Consider the following 11,346-nt stretch of genomic DNA (forward strand, 5'->3'; position numbering starts at 1 on the left):
ACCGAAGGTGATATTGGAACAGGCGACAAAAACGTGGTTAGTTAAATTGTGATTACGGACAGCCCTAAAGGAAGAGCGAGAGATTTATAGATAGGCGCAATGATTTAGTAATGGAATTCTAGAGTTTAGGGTCCAGGCAACTGAAAACAAGCCAACAGCGATGGCGCAATCAAAGTCAGGATGCATAAAATTTGAAATTTGTAGAGCGTGGACCGTTCCAATCATATTGAGGAACAAAGCCATGGGGAGATTTGAAAACAATGCTGAGAATTTTAAAATCGAGTGGTTGTCAGAAGGGCAGCCAATTTAGATCAAACATGTTGGGCTGGGAAAGATGCATTGATCAGTTACTCCCTTACTACCAGACATCCTGTCCACTTCAGCAGACCCCTGAGAGTGCATGATAACATACAAAATAGGAGCTGGAGCAGGTCACTTGGCCTTTGTGTCTACACCGCCATTCAATGAGATCATGGCTAAGCTTCAACCTCAACTTAACTTTTCCACACTATCCCCATATTCCTTAATTCCCTTCATGTGCACAAATCTATTTATATCCCTTGTGAATACAGTCAATGATTAAGCACTCGCCGCTCTGTAGGGTAGAGAATTCCAAGATTCACAACACTTTGAGAGAAGAAATTTCTCCTTCTGTCAATCCCAAATGGCCGACTCCAAATTCTGAGACTATGACCCCGTGTTCTAGATTTACTAGATAGGAGAAACATTTTCTCAGCATCTCCCCTGTCAACGGCCCCAACGACTTTATAAGTTTCACCTCCCATTCATCTAAACTCGAACATAGACCTAATCTAATCAATCTCTCCTCATTGGACAGTCCCTTCATCCAAGGAACCAGTCTAGTGACTCTTTGTTGCACTCGATTTAGGGCCAGAATGTCCTTCGTTGGTTACAGAGACAGAAGCTACACACAGTTCTCCAGGTGTGGCGCTGTACAATTGCACTAAGAAGGCTTTACACGTCCACTCCAATCACTTTGCAACAAAAGCTAACACACCATTTTCCTTCCGAATTTCTTATTGTTCCTTCGTCCTAAGCCCCCCTGATTGCAAACACTTCCCAGTCTCTCCCCATTCAGAAATATTTGCTTTGTATTATTTTTCCTGCCAAATAGGACATTGCATATTTATAAAGTGATGCTTAACCTAAGAGGTGTGATTCCCTTCTGGAACAAAATGCCCAGTTCTCTTTACCCCTCCCTAGTGCCCTGAAATATCTGCAGCTCGGATGTTAGCTCAACAACTCGGAACCGAAGTTCCTCGAACTGCCGACACTTATCGCAGATATGCTTGTCTTGGATCACAATGTTCTCCACATACTCCCACGTACTGCAGTTATGGCCTGCCACCTATCTTCCCATGTTGATCTACACTTACTTCTTTTCCTAAAAGATTTATTAATTACGTTTTTTTTCAATTGAAACATATTTAGCTTTCAATCTGCTTTTACTGATTAATTGATTCATCTAGCTTGTTACTAATTTAGAGAAGAAGATTTTGAGGTCAGCCGTCCTCTGTGCAGCGAATGGATCAGTTAATATGGAAGGTGTAGACCCTGCTGAAGAGTTGGTTGCTCTGAAACCTGACCCCCTCTGTTCTGTCTGAAACGTGGACTCTTTCATTCTCTCCCCGAACGTTGACAGACCTGTTTGGTATTTTCAATTTTACTTGCATTGAATTCTCAGCTTCTGTTGCTTTTAAATCTGATTTTGCTTATTTATGTGAAGCTGTTGAGATAAACATCTCCGAATTGTAGTTGGGTAAGTGGTTAGATTTGTCCCAAAAATGTGCACTGATGTAAGTGGAGTACAGAGAGGGGAATAGTAGCTGAAGAGCTGCGGTTCAGGACGTTGTAAAACAAACAAGCAGTGAATCCTAAATGATGCATTCGTTCATAGTCTACCAAGTGGCCAACACACACTGGAAACCAGCCATAAGAACTGTCACCATGCTTTGCGAGAGGGATAGGGTCTCAAGTGGCCAACATGGAATAGGGGAGTCCAGCGCCAAGCTTCGTAAGGCTTCCACTCCAGATGTTGGTGGATTTGCGTGCTACCAGACAGGATCAGGGTCACAAGAGACCATTGAATAACAGGCCCTAATCTTTGACAAAGGAACTACTTTTTGATGAAGGTCAAATCTCTAAACTCGTCAATGCTGTTTGGTAAAAGTAACAAGAAGACCGCACTTTTTTTTTATATTAGAAATACAGCACTGAAACAGGCCCTTCGGCCCACCGAGTCTGTGCCGAACATCAACCACCCATTTATACTAATCCTACACTAATCCCATATTCCTACCAAACATCCCCACCTGTTCCTATATTTCCATACCACCTACCTATACTAGTGACAATTTATAATGGCCAATTTACCTATCAATCTGCAAGTCTTTTGGCTTGTGGGAGGAAACCGGAGCACCCGGAGAAAACCCATGAAGACACAGGGAGAACTTGCAAACCCCACACAGACAGTACCACGAATCGAACCCGGGTCCCTGGAACTGTGAGGCTGCGGTGCTAACCACTGCGCCACTGTGCCGCCCTTTCATTAAGAGAAATGTCCAGACTCTTTCACTCCATTCTCACTGGTGCAATAATGTGTACGAATGTTCAAAATAGAGTTCTCTGAATGGCAACTGGCCAATCATTGCAGTTTGTGCTTCTGGTTCATTAATCCGGTGTGATTGTGTGGATCCATCCCTCCACTCCGAAATGATGTATCACAATGACACCAATGGAGGGCAAAGCTATAGTCTCAGGCAGGGGTCGTTATCTAAGGGAATTATACTGTTCTATATAGATGAGTCCATTCTACCATCTTTACGATGGAAATGGGGTATTGAGATAAATAAACGGTGGGATAAAAAAACATTGTTACAACAGCATTAATGGCCTGCAGTTTATTATACTATCCAGCCTGCCAAGGGGAAAACACCAATGCTGGACAACAGCAAGCTACTCTGCACGCTGGAAATCTGAAATTGAAACAGAAAATGCTGAAAATATTTAGCAGGTCAGGCAGCGACTGTGTAGAGAGAAACAGGGTTAACGTTTCAGGTCAATAGCCTCCCATAAGAACTGATGAAAGGTTATTGGCCTGAAATGTTAACTCTTTTTTTCTCTCGCCACAGATGCCGCCTGATCTGCTGACTATTTCCAGCATTTTGTGTTTTTACCGTCGATGTTCGATCTCTGTTGCATAATTGCTCCTAAATTGTGTATTGGTTATATTGGTAAACAGACAGAAGTGGTTCTGTGCAAAGTTAGATAAGTTGTTATATTCTGGAATGCACCACCTCAGTGGGTGGTTGAATCATATTTCGTCGGGACGCACAGAAAGCAATTGACCATGTCCTGGAGGAAAAATAATTTTCAGAGTTATGGGGGGAAAAGCTGGGTTGTTGGACTGGATTGGAATGCTCGGTCAAAGAGCCAGCACATGCATGATCGGTCGATTCATCTCCATCACTGCTGTGAAATTCTATTATTCTAACTAAAGTAAATTGCGTTTACAATTTATAATGCGGAGTTTGTTTGGAGATGCAAGAACAATAAGCAATTCATTAGATTATAGTCATACCTACATCAGTATCACTATCCATCATCCATATTCCATGTGCAATCAAATTTAATAAATATATGCTGTCGGCAGTTCATCTGCCTTCCAGAGAACACTTTTCAACTATATTGAAAATTTTGTCCCCTTGCCAATTCTTGCACCCCTGGGATTTACATGTGTCTGTAAACGAGCTGTTGCTTGATCGGTTGTTTGCTTATTTGAACAGGATAATGACTTAACAGCGTTAGGTATTGATGTCAATTACTGGGTGCTGCCACTGGACAAATTGGTCTTTCCAATAATGAGGAATGGAATTGCTCATAATCACTCACACTGTAAATAATGACATTTTTATTCGTGGTAATGAAGAAAATCCCGATGATAACTGTTGGATTGCTTTCCTGTTCTATTTTCTTTCGTTACTTTAAAAACAAACATCAGTTTTAATAACCACTGAATCAGATTTTTGCCTTTAACGAACTTTTGTTACACAGTCCAATATTAGTATTCAGTAAAATCATACAATTCGATTCCATATGAATAACTGATTCTTTATTATTGAGTTCACGATTCACTACTTTTCAATTCACGCTTTACAATTCCAACCTGCTCAAAAGAGCATACCAATAAAAATGTATACTTACTTTCAATAGGTTCATTGATTAAAACCAGTCACGATTAAATTACCTATTGAATAAAATCATCAGCTGCCGTATTGTTCTTTATTTAATCAAACCAATTAGTAATTAAAGCATTTTTGATTCAGCCATTGAGTTATATAATTCTGGAACCAAGCAGCTCGTTGAATTTGTCTTTAAATTAGGTACAAAAATGTTAATGCAAGAAAAATAGTAATTCCATGTCATTCCTTCAGCCATGTCTATTAATTGTTAACCCCGTGTTTCTCAATAATCTGTTGAATTCTGAAATGATCAGAAGCCTGCCATCCGCATCTTCCACTCACATTTTCTGGGGCTCTTTAGTTTGATCGTGAGATTTCCTGTGAACAGATGGGCAGGTTTTTTTTGCCGCATGTTACACATGTTGGAGTTCACTGTTTGCTTCAGAGCCGATGGATAGATTAGGAACATAGGAACAGGAGTAGGCCCCCAGTAACCCCCGAGAGCCTGCTCTGCTAGTCAATTAAACCATGGTTGATGTGTGCTTTAACTCTATTCACCGACATAAATACCCTTAAATAGCCTTGTCGAGCGAAAATGTACAGACTATATATTTACAACAGTCATTAGATTTTTCAGATTTATTAATTAAGGACGTACTCACTGAGTTTAATAAATAATTGAATGAATTGCTGACAAGGCTTATTAAATGATTAATGTGATAACTTCATTTTTATTACGGTTTACAGCAAACGATTTCTTAGTGGATTAATATAATCATGAAATATGTGTGACTGAATTTAACTAGTGCACTTAATGATAGTTGGCTATTTTGCATTTATTTACAATAGTTCAGTAACCATGAAAAGTTCACAGTTTTTATTAATGACGTGGCGTCAACATCACGAATGGTTCCTATAACCCGTGCCGCCACTTTCTCAGTGCAGTATTTTATTTTCAGCTTCTGGCAACAAATGGCCAGAAAGCGATGGAATGTGAAAGCAACTGTTAACCAGACAGAACAGTCGATGATCGCATATTTTAGGACAGAATAGGGACTGCAGGGGGGGGGCGTGATTAACGGGAACCTGACTGGGGAATAAATACCAACAATCCGGTTTAATATCCTAGCAGCGATCATGACCAGGAGATCCATCGCTGTCATAGACACGAGGTCGTATGTGATACATCTGGAGAGACTGCATCTTCCTCGGGACAAGATCACAATCACTGACAGGTTAGCAGTAATAGAGATAGAGAGAGACTGAAAGAAAGAGGAAGAGAGTGTGTGTGTGAGCGGGTGATCCCAGGACATTTACTGGCCTGACTCCCAACAAAAGCATCCGTTTTACAGAATTCTGTATGAAATTCAGAGCTTTTGAGTGGGAAACTATCGCTTAACCTCTTGGCACTTGTTTCTGTGGTGAAAATGATCTGGAGTCAAAATAAGGCAGGAGAGTAAAATTATGCAATCAAACACAATGGAGAGCGAGAAACCCATTGAAACCAAAATGGTAACATCAAACAAACAAGAAAAATAACATCAGTAACATATTGTAGAAGATCTGTAAGAGGGTAAATAAAACAATAATTCACCCACATTACCAGTGTCAATAATATAATAGATCAACATTGACACTGTGATAACAGTGTGATAATTCACCACAGTAATTGGATGATCAGCCATGATCATAATTAATGATGGAACAGACTCAAAGGTCCGAATGACAGACTCCTGCTCCTATTTTCGATGTTTCTATATTTCTAATAACACAGTAGATCAACATTTGCACTGTGATAACACTGAGAATTCACCCACAGTAACAGTGTCAATAACAAAGTCGAACTGCAATTACGCCATGAGAACAGTACGATAATTCATTCACAGTAACAGTGTCAATAACCGAATAGAACTATCATTGCACCGTAATAACAGTGTGACAATTCAGCACAGTAACAGTGTTAGTAAGGCAATAGAAGTACACTTATATCGTGATAACAATGTGATAATTAACTCATAGTAACAGTGTCAATAACATAATATAACTACATTTGCACCCTGATAACAATGGGATAATTCACCCACAGTGACAATCTCAATGACACAATAGAGCTACAGTTACGTTGTAATGACAGTGTGATAATTCACCCACAGTAATGATATCACTAACACAATAGAACTACATTTACATCGTGATAACAATGTGATAGCTCACCCACAGTAACAGTGTCAATGACACAATATAAACTCCTATGCAACGGGAAATGGGTCACGTAAAGGGGAGATCTTACACAGCTGGAAGCATTAAATTATCCTTTTAAACAGGAGAAATTACACAAGTTAATGGGGAAATGATACTGCTGAAGAGGAGGAATTGTGCCATGATCGAGAAAAGAGACACTGGAAAGTGGGAAAAATTACACAGGTAATGCGATGAAATTATGCCAGCAATAGGGAGAAGTTACACTTCCAAAAGGTGGAAGTTATGGCATTAATGACAAAATATTACAACAGTAAATAGAAGAAATTGTATTACTGAAATGTAGAAATAATGCCACTAAGATGGAAAAAAACTATACTTTAAATGAAGAGGAATTATACTAATTGATGGTAAGAAATCTTCCCATTAAAGTGGAGAAATTGTCGCATGGAAGGGGAGAGACGATATCCATAAGATGGAGAAACGCCAGTGGTAAGCAGTAACAGTGACAAAGCAAATCAATGATTTTCTATAACTAATAACGAAGTACAATACTGCACCTGGAATCCCAATAGCTGCAAGTACGGGATAGTAAATGGCAAACACCAGACCTTTTGCTGACTCGTGCATTTCTATTCGAAGCTCTGAGCACGCTCTGAACGGCACTCAAAGATTGTCATATTTCTACTTGATGTCAGGCTCCAGGGAGATAATTAGATGGTTTGATATTTTACATTTATCATGGTCCTGTATTTTTTTTTGTCGGAATATGCAGTTTGCCTTTAAGACTTGCAAGGGATCAGTACTGCTTTAAGAGCCGGCAAGCCTTTGGAGTTATAGGAAGGTGCATTTTGTTGCCTTAGAAACAGTCATTTGGAGACTGCGATTCAAAGGGTGCTTTCTCGATACTGTGGAAACAGCACTGGGAGTGAGCCTGATGCGGTACATTTGTTACAATTCAGTTTGAACTGGCAGTTGAAGACAGTTTGTCCGAAATGAACACACACAGAAGACACAGGCAGATGTGGTGTCAGTACTGAAAAAGATCTCTCAATCATTTAAACTGAAGGAAATAGGACTTTTGACTGTTTAATTATGATCTCTCGAAATTCTAAAAAATAAAGCCAAGACAGTGGTCTCGTAATTTAAGTTGAAGAAGGGGAAGTTAGACTGTGACAATCTTTTATCCCTCAAAATCTCTGAAGTCAGATTAATTCTGTTGAAAGTGTTTGCAAGTCGTTAATTGTTGAAATTCGCTGGACTTCGAACAACATTCTGCGAGGACATGAAACAACATTCTGCGAGGACTTCGAACATTTGACTGAAAATTTGCAAGGACTCAATTTTTTCTATTTTTAAATGTTCATAGTGTTTAAGAATTTAGTTATTTTAATTAAAGAGTTGATTTGTTGATTTCAAGACACCTGGTTTTGTTAGCCTCATTCAGTGGTTAATAGACCATACAATTTGACTGGGTCTTTCTTTAATTTGGAAAGTTTTAAATGATACGTTAACCAATCTGTGGAATGATGGGATTGAATAAACAGCACTTTAGTCCCACCACAATCCGAATCACATATTTTGATTGAGGGCTTTGACAGGAGCGGTCGGTCGTAACACATTTATGACACCAATTGAAACACACCGAGCAGTGTTTTTGTTTTAATGGAATGGAATGTTTTTCAAGGGATCTGATACGTCGCTAAAATGAAATTCCCAGCGATTAAAACATGATCCTAGTCACAGTTACGATAATGTAAATATTAATGGGCGGTGCAATGGTAGAAGTGAGCCATGTACACGAGGAATCCTCGGGTTTAAATCCTTTGATACTGAGTTAAATGCCCTCAGCATAACGAGTAACCGACTGGAGATATTCTGGTCCTGAAGGAAATTGCAACGAACTTCACGCTCCTGATCATTGTTCACCTCCAGTCCGTGTGATCCCGAGTCATATACACCTGACTGTAATTCCCGCTGAGATGGTACATTGACTTCAACGCAGTTGACTGTATTCACTGTGGACTGGTCTGGGTCAACACAGTGCTTTCAGTGTGCATAGGTGCAGTTGTGCACGGAGGTGTTTTATGTGAAAACGTCCAGTTCAGCAGTTTTGCATTCAGTATTGATGGTCAAGTTCAGTCCGGTTGTATTCAGTGGAGACATGCCCAATTGAGCAGATTTACATCTAGTGTGGACTGTTCGAGGACGGCGCAGTTATATGCAGTGCGCAGAGTTCAAGTTCAACAGAGTCACAATCTGTGTGCACGGGTTTAGTTCAGCACAGTTCAGTGCGGTATGTGCAGGTTCAGTTCAGCACAGTCATTCTCAGTGTTGACTTGTTTATCTCGGTTATATTCCATATAAACAGGTTCAGTTCTGCATGCTAACTCTGTGTTGAAAAGTTCAATTCAACTTGGTTTGTTCAGGGAAGACTGGTCACGTTCAGTACAGTTGCGCATGGTAGCAATTAGCACGGTGATATGTAGTGTGGACCTGTCCAGGTTTGGAGGTTGTATTCAGTGGGGAAAATTCCATTTCAGTGCACTCACATTCAGTTGTGTATTGTTAATTTCAGTGACGCAGCTTCAGTTTTGTGCGTTTCTATTGAGTATGGACAGGCTCAACACAGCACGGTTAGTGCCAATATGATCTTGCCCACATCTGCGCGCTTTTATGTACTGTACAGATGGCTAGCTGAGCATGATTACTGCAAGCATGTTCAGGTCCAGTGCTGCGAAGTTACTTTAAGTGTGGAGGGATCCATTTCATCAAGGAAAAACCCAGTTTTGCACAGCTCTATTGAGAGTGCAAATGTTCCATTCAGCATTCTAGTAGCAGGGTTTATCCTTCTGTTCTTAGCAAACTAGGTGCGACAGTTGCGACCCCCCAGTCTTGGGGCACCGTTCCCACGTCTGAGTAGCATTGAAAGATCATGGCCAGTGCCTCTGCTATTTCCATCTGTCTTCTGCTCATTAACCCTCGTACATCCCAGCTGGGACAGGTAATGTTCTATTTTATTGTGGTACTAACCAGGCTTTGGAGAGTCAGGAGGTTAATTACTCGATGCAAATTCCCAGCCTCTGCCCTGCTATTGTAGCCAGACTATTTACATGGCTGGTGCAGTGAAGTTTGGAGCGTTGAATGTCAACTCTAGTTTCATGATCCTTTTGTTTTTTCTTGTGTCTCGCCGGCAAGGCAGGCATTTGCTGCCCATTCTAATTGCGGTTGAGTAACATCATATCCAACAATATGGCTACTCCTAGGAGGCCTATTAACTTCTCTCACATGTCCTAGCTTCTTCTAGTTACTTGGTATCTCTACCTTGCTGACTTTATTTCCTATTGCTTTGCAAACCGGTACTGTTTGCTTCCCCGGAACAGAGCTGCTCTATCAAAGAAGCAGGCCAGGTGTGATGGCCTCTCCCTGTGCAGTAGCGTTCTGTAATTGTATGTTCCTCAACTCCAATGCATAGTCCCATGCAGGATTTCTAAATATGATGCTATAACCTGCATAATAATCGATTCTTGTAATTGCCCTTTGCCAGTTGTTCGGATAGCTGCCCTCTTCTTTCCTCATTTCTGTCCCCCTCCTTTCTTGAATAATGAAATTGCATGTGCTGTTTCCCTGTCCACTGGAACCTTCCAGTATCTAAGGAGTTTTGGAAGATTATAATAAAAGCCTCGACTATTTCTGCAACCACTTCCTTTAAAACCCTAGGATGCAGGCCATCTGGTTCTGGCGACTTGTCAGCCTTTATGTCTAACAATTTTCCCCCAGCTTTTATCTGATGATGATAAATGTTTTACCTTCCTGCCTCTGTTTCACCTATTGATTTTCAAATATCTTTGGCAGTTTTCCTGCTTCTTGTACTGTGAAATCAGATACTTAATAATAATTTTATCTGTAAAACCTATTGCTTCTCAATGTCCCGTATCTTTCATTCCACATCCTGCTTTCCAAATAAAGCTGGAATTCATGATTTGGTGTGTTTGCATCGAGCAGCTAATCCACCTGGGAAGTGGAGGAGCTGGGGGAACTGGAGAAAGAGCAGTGATAGAAGCAGAAGTAAATGTTACCTGAAATTGGCTGAATTTGATGTGTTCCGGTTGTTTTAATTGAGCTATGGCATCTGTGCATTGCCTTGCAGATTGACAGAGCCAGGCTGAGCAGGTTTGTACATTTTGAAAATTGAAACTTGACCGTTCGCAGCTTGTGTGACTATTTCAGCTGAGTGTGCAGTTCATGTTCACCTGGCGCTGACATTGGCTGAGCAGAACTTCTGTATTGTGACTTAATATTCTGTTTTGTGTGAGAAGCTAATCTGTGGGAAAAGTGTCCAGAAGTTGAGAAAAAAAAAATTAGAAGCAGTGTTGATGACCTAACCTACAACAACAGAATCAGGACTTCCCTGGTGGTCTCGTGGTTAGGATTCAGCGTTTTCACCGCTGCGGCTTGCTTTCGACTCCCAGCCAGGGCAAGACGTTTCTTGTTTGGCATGGGGTCTTTCACTGCCATGACTTCATTGGCGACTGAAAACAGACAATGTTCGGATCTTCTGCTAGTGGCTTTGGATTCAGAAACACGATTAAAGCTCCAGATCGCTGTTGATTCTACAGAGGTGAATTTGTCAGAGTTGCAAAAGCTCGATGGCAATTGCAGACACAGCTTGGGGCATCAAAGAAAACAAGTGAAGGCTGTGGAGTTTTGAAAGACACAACAATATAATGACGGCAGGGAGAATAACCCGAGGTAAATGTGGATGATAACGGAACAGCATTTTCTGCATACTGTGCAAACCACTACTATTTGCTCCCCATGAACAGAGCCTCTCTATCAAAGAAGCAGGCCAGGTGTGATGGCCTCTCCCTGTGCAGTCGAATTCTGTAACGGTATGTTCTTCAACCCCAATGCATAGTCCCATGCTGGATTTCTAAATATCCTG

Source organism: Heterodontus francisci, chromosome 34, assembly GCF_036365525.1.
Source record: "Heterodontus francisci isolate sHetFra1 chromosome 34, sHetFra1.hap1, whole genome shotgun sequence".
NCBI classification, from domain to species: domain Eukaryota; kingdom Metazoa; phylum Chordata; class Chondrichthyes; order Heterodontiformes; family Heterodontidae; genus Heterodontus; species Heterodontus francisci.